This window comes from Felis catus, chromosome C1 (assembly GCF_018350175.1).
Source record: "Felis catus isolate Fca126 chromosome C1, F.catus_Fca126_mat1.0, whole genome shotgun sequence".
Classification (NCBI taxonomy): Eukaryota; Metazoa; Chordata; class Mammalia; order Carnivora; family Felidae; genus Felis; species Felis catus.
The window spans coordinates 32,539,946-32,556,866 of NC_058375.1; the positions used below are offsets into that span (position 1 = coordinate 32,539,946).

Sequence of the window (16,921 nt, forward strand, 5' to 3'; positions counted from 1 at the left end):
CTTGTTCCTGTCTCACTCTCTGAGTTCTTCTGTTGCAAGGTCACCCCGGGGAGGGGGGGGGTCCTCATCATCCAGCCCAGACTCATCTCCTGTTGCTTAACCATGACACGTCTTGAAACTTAGCCCAGTGGAGACGGCAGGAGCTTTCCAGTCACAGCCAGATGTCGGCCAGCACTGGGTTCCTACCCCTACCGTCTGATTATCTTTGGGAAGGTCTACGAGCCTCGTGCTCTTACAAACAATGTGGTCTGCCACCCTCCTCTTTGCAAGTTAATCTTCAGTGTCGATTCATTTTACAATCTGTGGCACAAATAATACGTTGGTAAAATTAAGGCAAGAAGCAAAACGAAATTAGACTTTTAGCTCTAGACCAAAGCAAGGCTCTTGCTGGGCACCCTGTGTACAGTCATAACCGCACACCTTCCCAGCCCCCTTTTCCACCTTCCCCGTGGCACTTCCCATGTATGACAGGCTATACATCAATCTCATTGTCTTCCATGTACTGTCAGTCTGTCCCCCTTGAACGTAAGTTCCATGAGGGTAGAGATTTTGTCTGTTTTATTCCCCGCTATATCCTCAGAACCCTGGACAGTTCTTTTTTTTTAATAAAAAATGTTTAATGTTTATTTATATTTAAGAGAGAGAGAGACAGAGCATAAGCGGGGGAGGGGCAGAGAGACATTGAGACAGAATCTGAAGCAGGCTCCAAGCTCTGAGCTGTCAGCACAGAGCCTGACGTGGGGCTCAAACTCATGAGCCGTGAGATCATGACCTGAGCTGAAGTCGGACACTTGACCGACTGAGCCACCCAGGTACCCCAACCCTGGACAGTTCTTTATGCATGGTGGACCTTCAGAAAGAACTTACTGGTGACCAAATAAATGACCATCATGGGGCTATTTGGAAAGTCAGTGAGATAACACTTGCAAGGTGCTTGGTATAATGCCTGGCATACAGCGGGTGCTCAATAATGCCAACTCCCTTCCTCCTTCCCATCCCTTTGCCTTTCTCCTCCTGTTTGGCAGTAAAGACTTCATGTAACAGTACTTCCTTTGGGGGAATGCCCTTGCCTGCTCCCCTTTCTTTCCAAATGTCCATCTGAGCCTGCCCTGACCCACACCGGCTGAGATACACCTCCTGGACTGGTGACAGTTTGCTCCCACCCTCGCCTCTAGCTGGGCTTGGTTCAGCGTGTGTCAGTAACCCAAGAATGACCAGGAGCGTGGATTCTCTGAGCTGGCAGCGCTTTTGATCATCTGGCCTCAACTTTTCCATCCTCGCTGGCATCTTTTTCCATTAGATTACATTTGTCAGCAGACGAACAGGAAGCTTCAGGTCGAGTTTGCTCAGGATTCATTAGTATGGTATTCTTCTCAACTCAATGTTTTTCCTTATAGCAATCTTTCATCTCATGGAGGTATTTGGAGCAGAAAACAGCAAACATCATTCACTTTACAGATGGAGAAACTGAGGTCAAAAGACTAAAAAACTTGCCTCCTAGGCCTGGTTCTGACCCACGCTGCTCTCCTTTCTCTCAGACTAACTTGTAAACTCTCCTGTAAAACTTCCCATGGAAACCAGCTGGGCACACTGGTGCTGGAATTGACCTTAACGGGCAAGGCAGAGAGCTTCTTGGAAGTACATCCCTTGTTAACCAGTTTCCCTTCTTGCAAAGTGAGAGCTGCCTTCTGCGGGATGAGAGGAACTCCTTTGGGGGGTGAAGAGGAAACCCACCCATGCAGAAGAAGGAACTGTCTTTGTCTCATCTACACTAAAGAGCTGCTGCTTCTGGGGGTTGGCGGAGAGGAAGTTGCAGGGTTTGACCTAGGCTATTCCAAATGTAACTTGAATAGTTCACTAGAAGTCTAAAACCTGCCCTGTTGGCTTTTCTGGGCCCGACTAGAAAGGTTCCGGCGAAACCTGATCTCTGAGCTCAGGGCTTTTCCTCGGGGCCTTGGGCCAGAAGCATGGTTAGGCGTCCAGCTGGTCTCCCCACAGACCCCTCATTGCAGCCATTCCAGGAAACAGCAGCCTTGTGATGTTAGGAAGTCCCCTTGACCTCACGTCCATTCTGCTGTGGAAGCAGTCAGCCAAGGTGTTGCAATGCAAGTCTTTTCTGATCAGTCTCTCCCACCGTCATGGCCCCAGGAGGCTGAGAATCACACACTAAATGGTTCCTCTGTGCAGCAAGAATCATTTCTTCCACTCCTTGACTTTCAGGGGCCTCAGACCCTGAAACAACAGAGTATCCAAAACCAGCCACAGGAATCAGCCTTTGCATGTGGAAAGCAGTGCCCACTTACCAAAGCATTTCACATGCCTCCGCCCGTCTGGTCAACCCTATGAGGGGGCAGTGACTCAGGGTTACTGTCAAATTGAGTAAGGAGCCGTCTGTCGTCTAATCAAAAAGCAACTTCATTTTTATCTGCCATCAGCCCGTCGAGCCTGTGCTGAAGAGCTGATTCTCCTCTGCCCTTTGGAAGATAACCAGTGTACATCTCATGACTTTCCAGGTCACTCTCAGGTAATTAAATGTTTCTAAGAAACAGGACTCCTTGGAGAGATGGCTGATTCTAGCACTAGGGCACAGAAAATACAAGTTGAACCTGGAACATCTTGAGTGCCAGAAAGTAAGAAAGTGTTTTAAAAAGAAAGGAGGAAGGAAGGAAGGAAGGAAGGAAGGAAGGAAGGAAGGAAGGAAGGAGGAAGGAAGGAAGGAAGGAAGGAAGGAAGGAAGGAAGGAAGGAAGGAAGGAAGGAAGAAGGAAGGAAGGAAGGAAGGAAGGAATAGAGGGAGGGAGGGAGGGAAGGAGAGAGGAGGAAGGGTAAGAAGGAAGGGTAAAAGGGAGGCATGTCAGAGGGACACGGGAGCAACCAGAAAAAGCTTCTAATGACCAAAAACTGGAACAATTTGAGGAATAAAACAAATAACAGCAGTGTTGCCTTACAATGCAAAGAATAAAATAAAGATCCATGAGTCCATACTAACACAAATCACCTACTGAATGAAGAAATAAATGGAGAGAAGGGATAACTCTTGCTTACAGAAGAATTCCAAATAATAGATAGGCCAGTGAGGAAAATACAACATCACTATTAGACACCACAGTAAGGACTGCCACAGGCAATATCCACTGGTGCATTGCTGACACGGGCGGGGGGGGGCAGGGGGTAAAACTTAAAGGAGAAACAGGATATTTGCACAGCTTCACAGTATCTCTCCCCCAGTTCTTTTTCATTACTGTGGCGATTTTAACAGGTGTCCGCAAAATCTTTGATGTTCCTCCCTCCTGGAGGTGGGGCTTAGTGCCGCTCCCCTCACGTGTGGTCCAGACGTGACCTGCTTCCACGCACAGAGTATGGGAAGGGGAGAAAGCAGGAACCGCACAGCGGAGACCGTCTGCAGCTACCACCTGAACCGAGGGATCGAGGTTAACATCACAGGGTAATAAGTCATGGCGAAGCGGCGGACCCCTGACACTATGCAGTGAGAAGGGGCATCCCCTGCACGGTAGTTTCTCCTAAACTTCAGAATCGCCGTCTAGTCACGAGAAGACTTCAGACACCCCCCACCCCCAGCGAGAAGCATTCCGCAATATACCAGACCAGCATGCGTCAGAAGTGTCAGAGTCACCGGCACAAAAGAGCCAGAGACACTGTCACAGCACGAAGGGACCTAGGAAAGCGTGACAACTAAATGCACTTTGGGACCCTGGAGGGGACCCTGGCACGGGAAAAGGACATCGGTGGGAAAACCACAGAAGTCAAAACATATGATCTGTACTTTAGTTCACAGTATCGTGCCCATGCTAACTTCTCAGGTTTGACAAACCCACCACAGTTAGGTAAGGTGCCAACATCAGGGGACGCTGGGTGCAGGATACACCGGAACTCTCTAGAGCACGCGCTGCCAACGAGGTGTTACCCCCAAGGGGCGAAAGTTGGCTCGCTGGGCTGGAAAAAATCTTACTTATGGCAACGGTTGGTGGCCACGGGACATAAGTATATATATATATATATATATATATATATATATATATAGCATATCTGCGGTGTTAAAATGTCACGGGGATCAATTATAGAAATGAACATGTCAAAATGCTCTGGGGTGGGGGTGGGGCAATAACGAAAAAGAAGGTTGAGAAATGCTGCTCCGGAGGGAGAACATTCCTTTGCAACTCTTCTGTACATGAGAGAGGATTTAAATAAATAAATAAATAAATAAATAAATAAATAAATAAATAAATAAATGAAATCCTCTGGCCACTTGCACTCATAAAATAGTCTCAATTAGGTAATTGATAAGGCCACCCTGGAATAGTGATAATAGGAAAAAAGTGAAACTTTAACCCAATTAGAGTTTCTCCCCTCTGCAGCTCAGGCAGGCCCAGGTCCTGGGAGAGCAGGTGGGTTGTCATCAATCCCTGCTGTCCACTGTGCCCACCCCGCCCTGCTGGGCTGCCTCTGGCTCCTTCTTGGTGTGGTGGGTGGGTGAGGGGGAGGCGGCTGGACAAGGTAAAGGGCAGGAAAGGCTGTGTTTGTCTGATGCTCTTGGGAGCTGATGGTGTCTCTCCCTGGGCTTGGCAGGTACTTGAGCTGATTCTTCTCTCTTGGGTGGGTTTGGCTTCTTCAGAGACTCCCAGCGGTCACTAGGGGACCCTTCCTGATGCCGTGCCCACCCCCCCCACCCCCCCGCCAACAAACGGCATGAGTGATTGAGCACCAGGCTCTATACTGACAGCTCAGAGCCTGGAGCCTGCATCAGATTCTGTGTCTCTCTCCCTCTCTGCCCCTTCCCCGCTCATGCTCTGTCTATCTCTCAAAAATAAACAAAAACACTTAAAAAATTATTTTAAAAAATGACTCGGGCTTGTGCCTCCTCCTCTCTCTGCAAATATCTATCCGCACCTGGGTAGGAACAAGAAAACATTTAGCCCCAGTTGCTAAATGGCATCGTCTCCCTTCTAATTGCAAGGGCAATCCTGCTGACGGAGGTGAGAGGTGCACGGCTGGTTGGGCCGCAAAGCTCCCCTGCCTCCTTCTGTGTGACAGTCCACGTTTCTGGGTCATCGGGTGAGCCAGCTCAGCAGGGCTTTCTGTTACTTGCAGCCAAACACATCATAGCTCTCAAAGCCAATCCCCTGATGTGCAGGAGAGGTTGAAAGGAGGAAACAAATGAGGAACAACGGCAAAAAAGGAACAGAGAAGAGAGAAGAAGATGACAGCCGTCAGAAGTGATGGAGAAGGAGGACGGAAGCAGCAGCACTGGGGGGTGGTTTCGGCAAACCAGTCCAGAGATCCGTGACAACAGAGACTACAAAGAAGATTTAATTGTGTACTTACTACATACCGGCACTGTTCTGAACACTTTGTACCCATCCCTTTTCTGTCTCCATAGATCAACCCATTCCATGAAGTTTGTAGGCATCACGTTCATGGAATTAGAGCGTGATAGAATGGGGACCCAAACTCAAGTCAAGATAGGATCAGATTCAGCTGCACATCGGGGCAACAGCTCTAGGTGAGTCAGATGCTGTGGTGGGGACCGGGGCGGGGGGGGGTCTTTCCTCACATCACCCCGTGTTCTCCTGATGCCAGCTTGGTAAGGTAGGGGCTGTTTCCTGCCTCCCACAGATAGAGAAACTGGGCACATAAGGGTTAAGTGACTTGCCTTGCAAGTGACCGGTAGAACTAAGCCTAGAACTCCTGTCACGGGATTTCCAGTTTAATACTCTTTCTGCTTGGTAACTCTGCCTTTTTTTATCTGCGGGGATATGAAAGAAAACATCACAGAGGGCTGATAGGCAGCTGGGAGGCACTGTACTGGTTGCTAAAATGCTTAACTACCTCTATACCAGCTGGTACCCAGCTGCTACTCTGAGCATCCCCAAAGCCTGTGCTGTCTCCTCCGGCCGAGACACCCCCAGCCATCCAGAATCGAAAGAGTGAACTGGGGCCTCCAGGATGCTGTCCTGGTGCTACCGCCTGCAGTGGCCTTGGCCAGTTGTTCCACACGTTGAATGCAGTCTCTAACAGCCATATGTTTCTTTTTTTTTAATTTTTTTTAACGTTTATTTATTTTTAAGAGGCAGAAAGAGACAGAGCGTGAGCAGGGCAGGGGCAGAGAGAGAGGGAGACACAGAATCCGAAGCAGGCTCCAGGCTCCGAGCTGTCAGCACAGAGCCCGATGCGGGGCTTGAACTCACGAACCGCGAGATCATGACCTGAGTCAAAGTCGGACGCTCAACTGACTGAGCCACCCAGGTGCCCCAACAGCCATCTATTTCTTTGGTGCTTCCTTCTTCTTAAAGACTTACACGGTCATTACTTCTGACCTGCACAGATATGACAGCTGAGACCCAGAGAAGAGCGCATGGCTAGTTCAGAGCTGGGCTGGGTCTAAGCCTAAGTCCTTGGACTTTCAGTCAGGTTCTTTTCTGCTATATCACTCAAAGAGGAAATTTCCCACTATGTAGAGCTAAGAACTTTAAAATAGATTAAATTAGAGAATGTTACAGAGCAGGGATGGATCTTTGTGAAAGAGGCCTGCTAGTTAAAAACAAATTCACTGTCACTGGCAAAGATTCAGTAGGCCTGAGATTCAACCAAAAGACTAAGAATGTATTAAATGTGTGATGGGTTGAATTACTACTCCTCACTATTTACTCCCTCCTCGCACTTGGGTTCTACATCTCTACTCCTTGTATGTGACCTCCCCGGGAGTCCTGGGAACATATGTTTCTGCTTCATTGGCTTTAGTCTAGGTTCTGTGACCTGCTTTTTCAATGAGATGATTGGGGGGTACTGTTTCCTGGGTCTGAGCAGAAGCTTTCTGATTGATTGTTAAGTTCATCTTGGCCTCTCTCTCTCTTTAATGTGTATTTGTTTTGAGAGAGAGAGAGAGAGAGCATGAGCAGGGGAGGGGCAGAGAGAGAGGAGAGAGAGAAACACAAGTAGGCTTTGTGCTCTCAGTGCAGAGCCTGACATGGGGCTCAATCCCACAAACCATGAGATCATGACCTGAGCCAAAACTAGGAGTCAGATGCTTAACCAACTGAGCCCATCGCTTTGGCCTCTCTTGAGTCCACCCTCTGCAGCAAGAAAACAGTGTATCTCAGGTTCCGCTGCTCCATCAGCTTGGGTCCCAGAATAGGAAGGTATGTGGAAGTCTTTAGAACCCAGAGATGCCACAGTCCTCATGTAAAGTGAGCAAGAAATAAGTGTTTATTTTCCTAAGTCATGAATACATTGGGTTGTTTGTCACTGCAGCCTAAGTGGACTGATACATGGGAAGAAAAGCATGCTTTGAAAATTTTAACAATAAAAATAAACTGAGTTTTAGATTTTAAAGGTCTGCTACTTCTAACTAAATACCATTTTTCTGAGACAGAACCCAGGCACCAAGCGAGCATGTACTTAGTAGATATTTGGATTTTCCAGAAATATTTTTGCACAAACTTTTCAAAAAGGCTTGTCATCAATAAACCATGGACTGTGTGTATTAGGGAACTCCCAGGGCTTCTGGATAGATTATTCAAAAATAGAAAAAAAATCACATCTTGCCTAATAAAAGGAATTAATTCAGAAGATGATTAAATAATACATTTAGAGTAAGGACTCTTAGGAGCACCACATCCAATTGAGATCATGTGTGGATTTTCACTTAAGGTTTCACGCCTCCTATTTTTGGTAATAGAATATCTAAATCAAATTCTATTTGGGGGATTGAAGCATGAAAACTTTGAAACAAACTCACCCATTCACTCCATCTGTCTTTTTCTATCCATTCAACCATCCATTCACTCATCCAACAATCCATCTGTCCATCCATCCATCCATGCATCCCTCCATCCATCCATGCATCCATCCATCCATCCATCTATCCTTCATGTTCCTGATGCAAGACAAACATCAAAAGCCTCCCTTTTAATAGTCCTTATGGGAGAAGAAATTTCTGTGAAGCATATATACTTGAATCAAATCAGATTCCCTTAAGAGGACCTTCAGACACTATACTGTTCTTTCTGGTACATGTTGGCCTCAGAATCTAAATGAAAACCACAAGTTACCCAAACAAGTCTGGTATCCTTTCAGATCACCTCAAATCTCTAAGAAGATGGTAGGACTGGCTTGGATACTTGAGCTTCCGACATGGAAATTCCATGATTTTATGGATTCACTGTATGGCAAAATAAACCACATTGCCCCTGATGTCAAACCACCAGAAAGGTCGACAGGTTACTCTGTAGATAACCTGATATCCCAGGGTTCTGCCTGCTTGGATATGGAGAGTTCCTAGAACTGTCTCAAAAGTTAAATGTGGACACAGTTACAGGCCCCTGAACCCAGTTTCTATGTGTTCACTGTCAGTGATGAATAGATCACAGAAGGTCTAGCGCAAGGGGAAATCTACACATGTTTGGGCTTCCTGCCATTCAAATAACAATAATGATAAAAGAATGAGCTCCTTGGCATATAAACAAAGCCCTCAGTCAGAGTGTGGACAAAAGGAAAGAGGCTGCCTGATCAGGCCCTGTCCATGTAGTCCACAAAAGAAAATCTAATGGACTCCAGAGTTTTATGAAGGCAAGAAACCTGTTCTTGTCATTGATGCTGGGGGCACAGAACTTAAACACTGGCCATGTATTTATTCATGGAGAAACATGAGAGATCCTTTTCTTGAAAGAGGCTGTGAGCTTAGCAGCACAGACATCTCCCAAGTATACCCTTTGTGCCAGGCCCAACGGGCCACATCCACCCTCCAAGGCAATGGTGCACGGGTGTGGATGTGCTCCGGGGGACAAAGTCAGGGGGCCCCGGCACCTGACGGAGTCTCCTTCCACTGCCAGTCGTGGAGAATCCGGGTCTGTCTTTGGGTCTGTCTGCCTGTCTGCTGATGAAAGGTGACCCTGTCCTTAAGCAGGTGAAGAGTAGGTTGTGGATGAGTCTGTGATGCACTTTGCGGGGGGAGCTGGCTTTTCAGTGTGTAACTCACTTCACATGGATCTCACTGTTTCATGACAGCCTTCAGGCCTGGGACACGAGGCTGTGGCTACCGTCGGCTTTCAGGAGAGAAGGTGTCCCCTTCTCCCTCTGTGACTTCTGTTCGTTTGGAGAGAAGGGAGTTCTGGCAACAGGCACTCACTCTGCCATCTTTGTGGAAATCCCTTTGGCCACTTTAAATATTTAGGGAATACCTGCTCTTCCTTCCCTCCTCTTTCTTGCACCCCTCTTCACCGAGGCACATACACTAGGGGGCAGACATGGAACTCGGTTCTTCCTCTGAGCTCCACGGCAGGGTTGTGAGGAAACAGAGCGGGCAGGGGCAAGGTGACCTGCCCAAGGCCACACAGACATTGAGCAGCGCGCTGGGGAGGCCTGGGGCTCAGGCTCCTGGTTTGGCCTCTGTTTCGCCGTGCCACCCCTGGAGCGGGCAGGAGGGCTGTGTGAGTGGAGAGGCCCTGGTGCGGGCCGGGCAGCCCTGGGTGCTGGTGGCCTGCCAGCCTCAGCGCAGAGGCCGATCTGGGGCTCTCCCGGCGGCTCTCCTTGGCCGGCAAGCAGGAAGCTCTGAATCCTGGGCTGCGGTCCAGAGGGAAAGGAAAGGGGCTTCTCTGTGCTTCTGACTGACCCCATGACCATCCAGGAACAAAGCAGGGCCTCATGCTACCTCCTGCCACCAGCCTCCACCCAGCTGTTCTGGCCGCGCGGCCCCATCTCTCTGGCCTGTCTGCGGGAACACTGGGCGTTTGTCAGCTTTCAGAATCACGGCTGTGTGCCGAGGGCTCCAGGCCGCGGGGGGCGGGCCGACGGAGCCACAGGCCCTCTTGCAAATCTCCAAACCCATCACCCAGTGAAGCCAAATCCGTGGCCCATGATATTTAACTATGATGTGGCCTAAGAGCCCACTGGGGAGGCTCGCACCCTTCCTTGATCCGATCAGAGGAGTTCAAACAACAGATAACAGTTCGACTGTGCGCACTTCCTGGGTGTGCGGAGGAAACAGCTCCAGGCTAAAGGTCAAGGTAGGTCATTTGCTAGACCTCCCCGTGGCTCACTGTCATTATGTGCCAAATGGGAACAGGAGAAGCTCACTCTACGAGCGAACGTCTGCTGAGGGCTTCCCTGGGTCAGGCACTGTCCCAGGCACCACGTGCACTGTCCCCCGCCGGGCTCCTCCGGCCCCGTGTAAAAACACCAGGAGACAGCGGGTGTGGAATCACCAGCAAGGGTACAACGTGGCCCCACAACAGCACTGGACACAGGGCCACATCACACAGTCAACAAACCTGCCCATCCAGCAGGTGGTTCTGGAGCAGCCACATGTGCCAGTCGCCGTGCACAAGTGACAATATCCCTGTCTGTCTGGAGGTGACATGATAGCACATTCAGCAAAGGCACAGAGACGGCAGATGCCGTTAGCCATGCACTGACACACACGTTGACTCTTGGCCGCTGTCAGTGACTAGAGCAGATGGAGGAGACAAGCTAAGGGAGGTGCTTGTCCCTCCCTGGAGTTGCAGTGGCCTGGGTCTGCTCTGTCCCCGCCCCCGGGCACCTGCCGTGGGGGAGGCAGGAGAGGGGAACTTGCTTCTCTGTCCCGGTGGTCCAGGTAGTCAGCGTGGGGCGGCCTCAGGAGCAGAGTCCCAGACATCCGCCACCCCGCCCCATGAGCCCCCCACCCCGGGCTGGCACAGCTGGGGGTGGTGCAGGTCAGTCTGACGGCTGGTCCTGCTCCAACACCGGATCTCTGTTCTAGGGACTGGGGTCTGGCCTCATCCGTTCATTCGTTCATTCACTCGTGCAGGCAATGTTGATGGAGCAGGAGCAGGACTGCGAGGCAGGTGCTGCCCTAGGGGCTGGGTATACTCCAGAGAGGCCAAGTCCCTGCTCTTACAGAGCCTATTTTCTCATGGAGGAGACGTATTAATACATAGTAGGTCAAAAATAAAACAGGCCAAGGGGATGGAACTGGTGGGGGTGCTATGCTAAACATAGTGGTAAGGAGAGCTCTCAAAGAAGACACCTGAGCAGACACAGGAAGTGTGAGAGAGCACAAGCAAGATGTACCCTGAGGGAAGAGCTTCCCAGGCAGAAGGAATAGCATATGCATATGGCCGTGAGGCAGGAGTGTGCCAGGAGTGTGCCGTGGAAGGGAGGAGGACGTCTCTGTCAGGCACCTCTGTTGCCTGGGCCTCTGCTCCCTGCCTCAGATGCTCCAAGCCCAGATGACGGCCCCCTACCTGAATGGCTACAGCCTACACACCACTGCCTGGCTTGCCTTCGTCCCACGTCCACCTGCCGGGGCCTTCCTGAAGGGCACGGGCTGCCCAGGGGCATCTATCCATTGTGCATGTCCCCGTGCTCTCCCGGTGCCAATGCCAGGTGGCTGCAGCATAGAGGAGTCACGCTGCCCGGATTTGAATCTCAGCTCTGCCACTTTCCACTTGGGGAAGCCTGGGCAAATTACCCTTTGTGACTCAGTTTCTTCAACTGGAAAATGGGAGTCCCGGGGCTGTAGTGAGAGCGAATGCATTACACGTGCAAAGTGCATAGGGAACAATGCTCAGCAAATATTAGTGGCAAAATATTAAGGCAAGAGAAGTCCTTTCTCCTACCCTTCTCTCCGGGTAAAGGCGGCCAGTGATGGGCGTGTGCTGCACACGGAGAAAAGTAAAAAGGCACAGGCTTTTCGGTCAGACAGATGCGGATTTGAGCCCCAGCTGGGTGCTCTTGCACAAATGACTTAACCTTTCTGAACCTCGTTTTCCTCACTTCGATATGAAGATGAGGTCCGTCTCTCACAGGGTTTGGAAAAGAGTAAATGAAATGACATAATAGGACCTGAAATTGGCTCAGGGTAAGCGGTGTCACTGATGGGTGGGATCAGCCCTCCCATGGAGCTAGTGATGAGGTTTTAGGTGGGTGATCGGGATCGAAAGAAGCAACACTGGACAGACAAAAACACCCAGAAGCATAGGCCCAGAGTCTTGGAGGAGGGGCCCAAGGAGGGGTAATCAGCTCACACCGTGCAGAGAGAGCCAGGGCCATCACGGAACCTGGAGCGATGCTTGGGTAGATGGGAGCTGGCCAGGTCACCGTCTGCCAAGTGGGGGCACGTGCCAAAGAGCTCAAACCGGAGCAGAGAGTCGAAGCAGATGCAGAAAGGGCCTAGAGGTTCCACCTGACCTCAGGGGGGTTGACCTGATTGTGCGGGGCTCAGGAGACTGAGCGGCTCTGATCAGCCACCAGGTCAGTTCCACAAACATGCATGGAGGGCTTTCTCGCGAGCTCTGTGGTAAGCCAGGCAAGGAAGGCAGCATGGGGCTGATTCGTGAGGCAGGAGGCAGCGGCCCTCTCCCCAGAGACCCCCCCCCCCCCCAGACAAGCGTCTGAGAGAAAAAAAAGTCTGCTGGCTGGCTTAGCTCCACCGACATCTGAATGAAGAGCAGGAATAACAAAACCTGAGAATTTTAATTACAAGTTCTTGCCTCCCCATTGCTTCGTAATGCCGTTAACATCTCTGGATCTCCCAGGGGTGACTGAGAATAAAAGCCTCCTAAGACACAGGGTTATGCAGTGGGTGGAGAAGTTTCCTTTGGCTTTACAGCCAACCTGATTTAGGAGAGGAGCCGGCTGTGCGCATTTGGGTAGATCGGGCACTTCCCCAAGCTTCTCTTCCCTTTGCTGTAAAATCAGAGCTTGGAGCAGACCATTGAAGGGCCCTGATATCCGGCCAGTCTCCACCACCAGGCAGGGAAAGCTAGTGCCAGGCAAGTTAATGTGATGCTGCCCAAGTTAGAAACCCTAGGGGTCGTTCCTGATTCCTCCTTCCTGATCATTCCCCACTAACCCATGAATGCCATTTCTTAATGAGCTCCTTACCCAGCTCAATAAACGGTCGCCGAAATGAAATGAACCTGCCAGATCCAAATGGCTCCTCGTTCTGTCTCCTCTACGCTCCTAACGAGCTCTAGAAGCTGCTGCACCTTTTCCACGCAACTGCCTCGGCTCAACGCTGTCTCCCGCCAGGACCGCGGCGGCAATTTCCTCTCCAGCCTCCGCTGTGTTGCCTCCAGCTTGCTGGTGTCTTTCTCACTCTGAGACCATCCTCCGCACAGCCACGGGGGTGAGCTCTTCCCCCTCGCAAGGGCACCTTCAAGCCCTTCTGGGGTTTCTCGGGGTCAGTGGGATAGAGACAGGCGTGCTAGCCGTAACGGCGGACCCCTGCGTCCACCCCCTCCCCAGTCTCCGCCGGTCCCCAACACGCCTCCTCGCCTGAAGCCATGCCCTGCCGCTGGCAGGGTCGGAGGGAACCGAGATTTTCTTGCCTCTGAGCACTGCACATGCTGTTCCTTCTGCTGCGACGTCCTTCTGTCACCTGTCATCGGGCAGGTCTCAGTTCCGTCGCCACCTCCCGCTGCTTTCAGCCGTCCGGCTCTAGCATCTCAGGGTAGAGCTAAGTACCTCCTCTGGCCCGTGGTGACACGTAAGACAGCCCCTTCCTGTGCCATCGTTTTCAAACCCCGACCTCCCACACCCAACTGAATCTTTGGGGCCGCAGCTGACTCGAAATCAGTGTTTGTCCTCAGGGGTCCTGCCGTGTTTTCCTGGGAGCCGGGTACAGAATAAGGCCCTGGACAGAACCACGGGAGGAAAAGTGAAGCCCTTTGGCCGAGGAGGCTGCTGTGGGCTAGGTTTCTGTCAGGCGTGGGTGTTGGGGTCAGGAAGAGTGGTGAGGAGCTGGGCCACAGGGGAACAGGCGGGCAGAAAGGGTTTGCATTAAGGAGATGACTCACACACTGACTCAAAGAGAGGACGTTGCCGGGTTGAAAATCATTGGAATGGTTTTTATCTGTCGGAATGCTACAATAAATAACATCTCCGTGTGCCACTTGACAAAAGGAGAGTGGGGAGGAGGGAAGCTGGGTGACGCAGGCTGGAGGGGCTCCCAGAGCCGTTTGTGAGGGGGCAGTGGGCAGGGCGGTTTCAAGACACTCTCCAGTCACTGGGGTCCTCTCTTCCTCAATGCAAAAAAAAAAAAAAAAAAAAAAAAATCATCTTTCCTGAAAGTGTGGAGTCATGAGAATAACAGCCCGAGGACACTTAGCGAGGCAGAGAAGCTCCAAGCCCATCCACCTCACCCCTCTTTGATAAGAACAGCTGGCCGCCTTGCTGGGGATGACATTTGTGCATGTTCTTCAGGATGAAGGGGACAGGAAATCACCCATGGCCCACGGAGGGCAGCGTCCCTCAGAAAGGGAAAAGACAAGGCCACCCCAGAATTGATGAAGGTGAGTCCTTGCAATGGTCAGTCAGGGCGAGTGACCACGGCCAGAATCATGGAAGGAAGGTCTTCCCCAAAGAGGTGCGGGGCTGGGCAAGTGGCCCATTATCTGGGGAAGGATATAGAATCTGATCTTTTTGTGCTTCCAGGACTTAAAACTAAAGCTGCCTGGCCCTGCAGGGACATGCGGGAGAAGGAGGGGATTCTGGATCTGCAGAGGGGCAGTGAGACCCGCGACCAGATCAGGCTGAGTTGCTCCAGACACGCCGCTGCCTCTAGAGGGCGCTGTGCTTCCTCAGCGCATTCTTCCATGGGGAAGCCCAGGCCCCGCCTCCCCTCCCCTCCAGCCCTTGGGTGGATACCGAGGAAGGTGGGCTCAAGGGCGACTGTGGCTATAGCAACGTGGCTAGTCCACCTTGAGGGTATGTTGTAAGGGTAAAATACAAACTGGATTTTGAAGACATAGCATGAAGAAAAAGTCACATTCGCGATTCATTTTTTTATATTAATTACATATTGAAAATATAACATTTTGGATATGCTGTGTTAAAGAAAATGTATCATTACAATTCATGTCAACTGTTTCTTCTTACCTTTTTTAATGCGACTACCAGAAAATTTAGACGATACGTGTGATTCGTATGTGAGTCACATCACTTTATCAGACAGCACTGCTCCGAAGGAATCCCTGAACTCAGAACAGGGAAAGTCAGCGCTCCGGACTTACTTGCCCTTAAGTCTATGTGTGTTGGGGGCCGGTCAGGGGGCCTCCACTTATGCACTCCGGGAGATTCTGAGGTACAGCAGCAATACCCCAAACTGAGAGGGGATGGGTCGGGCCAGCCGGTTACATAAGTAATGGGCCAGAGACCCGAGTGTTTCCATGACTTGCTCAAGCAAATGAATAAGATTTTGGCTTAGGATCAAGCCTCATAAATTCTAGACTAATCGTCCTACCATCACATCCCAGTTTACATAGAAAACACTTTTCTGAAACCATTAGTCATTTTAGAGAGGGAGCCACAAAACAGGGTCCTGGTTAGGGCACAGGTTTTTACAATGTCTTTTGCTAGCAGGTAATTTAATCATCTCCATCAAACTCCTGCAGCCCAAACAAAACTGGACCTTAATGCCTGCCCTGGCATGATGATGCATCCAAAAGAAACACAAATCGAGTTTCCCCAGAGCTTTGAAAAGCACTGTGAATTCTTGACTGGGGTCTCCCAAGAAGGTAGCAAAGGGAATTACCTGGCACATGTCAGAGCCAAGCTTCCTTAGTATCCTTGGCCATGATTCTCTCTCATCCAAGTGCCACTCCAGGACCGCTGCTCTGATCCCTCCCTGCCCCTTCCTCAAACCTGCCCCGACATCCTTCTTCAGACCCCTCTCCTCCCTGGCCATGCTCTTCTCGGTCCCCCTCTGGCAGCTTTCCCATTTTGCCAGCCCTCCAGAACTTTCTGATAAGATCGGTTCAGCTTCTCTCTCTGCTCTCAGTTCTCCTGTCTGCCTGCCCATCTGATCAACCCAAGAGGCCCTAAAGCTGACTGAGTGGACAAGGAATGGGTGTGGGGGGTGGGGAGGGCCCCGGGTGTGTGTACGTGTGGGGAAGCCACATCCAGAGTTCTCCATACTTTGAGCAAGTAAACCCACTGCTAGGAATCTGGAATAGATCAATAGGGCAACAGATCAAGGATTTACCTACAGAGATGTTTTACCAGAGCACTGTTTATAACAGAAAAAAAAAAAATGGACACAACCTGAACATCCAACAAGGATTAGTGGTGAAATAAATTATGATTCTGTAAAATGGCATCTTGGGAAAATACTAAAACCTCTGTTTCTGAAAATACTTATTAATGCGGGACATGGCCCATGATAACATTAAATGAAGCAACAACAAAAACAGTACAAAGCTGTATACAAACTATGATACTGGTTTTGTTTCAATTTATATATGTATATAGAAAAAATACTTCTCTGACTCCCCTACTCCAGGCTTTTTCCAGCCTCCTTGGATCAGTAAGAACCCAGGAGAAGACAATTAACAAGCACAAAGTCAGGGGACTCTTTCACGGCGCCACCTCCTTGTCTTTGGCTGTGATGAGGAGAGGACACGACACGGAATCCCTGAACCCAGCCCAGCTCAGTCTGCAGCTCCCCAGGGCACCCCCACCCCGCATCCCGGAGGAGCAGGAAGAGTGCCTGGCCCCATGCCAAAACACATCACCTTTGCTACATGTTCCAGGGAGTCAACACCCAGAACAGGGAAGCATCAAGGCCCGGATCTGCAAATAAGAGCAACCCTTGCAAGGAGATGCACAGCAGAAAGAGAACTCTGCCTGGGAGACAGGCGACCTAGGCTCAAGGGCAGGCTCCGGTGGAGGATGTGGGCTCAGGCAAGCTCTCGGCCCTGCTAAGCGCCAAATGTGCTTCTGTGAAATTAAGTTGCCAACACCCACCCCGTTCGAGTCGAGTCGGGGAGACGCGGTGAGAAAAGCAGACAACAGGGAGAGGCAGCGGGGCAGGCTCCCTGGGCGTGAATCCTGGCTCCTCATCAAGAAACCGGGGTTAATAATGGTACTTGTATCTGCTCTACAGGTTGTTGAGAGGATTAAAGGAGTCAGTACAAGTGAACTAT

At 50.6% G+C, this 16,921-nt stretch overlaps 1 protein-coding gene and 1 long non-coding RNA gene across 5 annotated transcripts in view; one reads left to right on the plus strand and one right to left on the minus strand.

The window, feature by feature from the left end:
* The window catches only part of HIVEP3 (HIVEP zinc finger 3), a 475,965-nt gene that overhangs the window by 230,903 nt on the left and 228,141 nt on the right, over positions 1 to 16,921 (minus strand). The window lies entirely within an intron of this gene.
* LOC123379581 lies at positions 12,616 to 14,856 on the plus strand. The gene is made up of 3 exons (XR_006584215.1): positions 12,616 to 13,125; positions 14,202 to 14,290; positions 14,433 to 14,856. It is a non-coding gene; the product is annotated as an uncharacterized LOC123379581 (long non-coding RNA).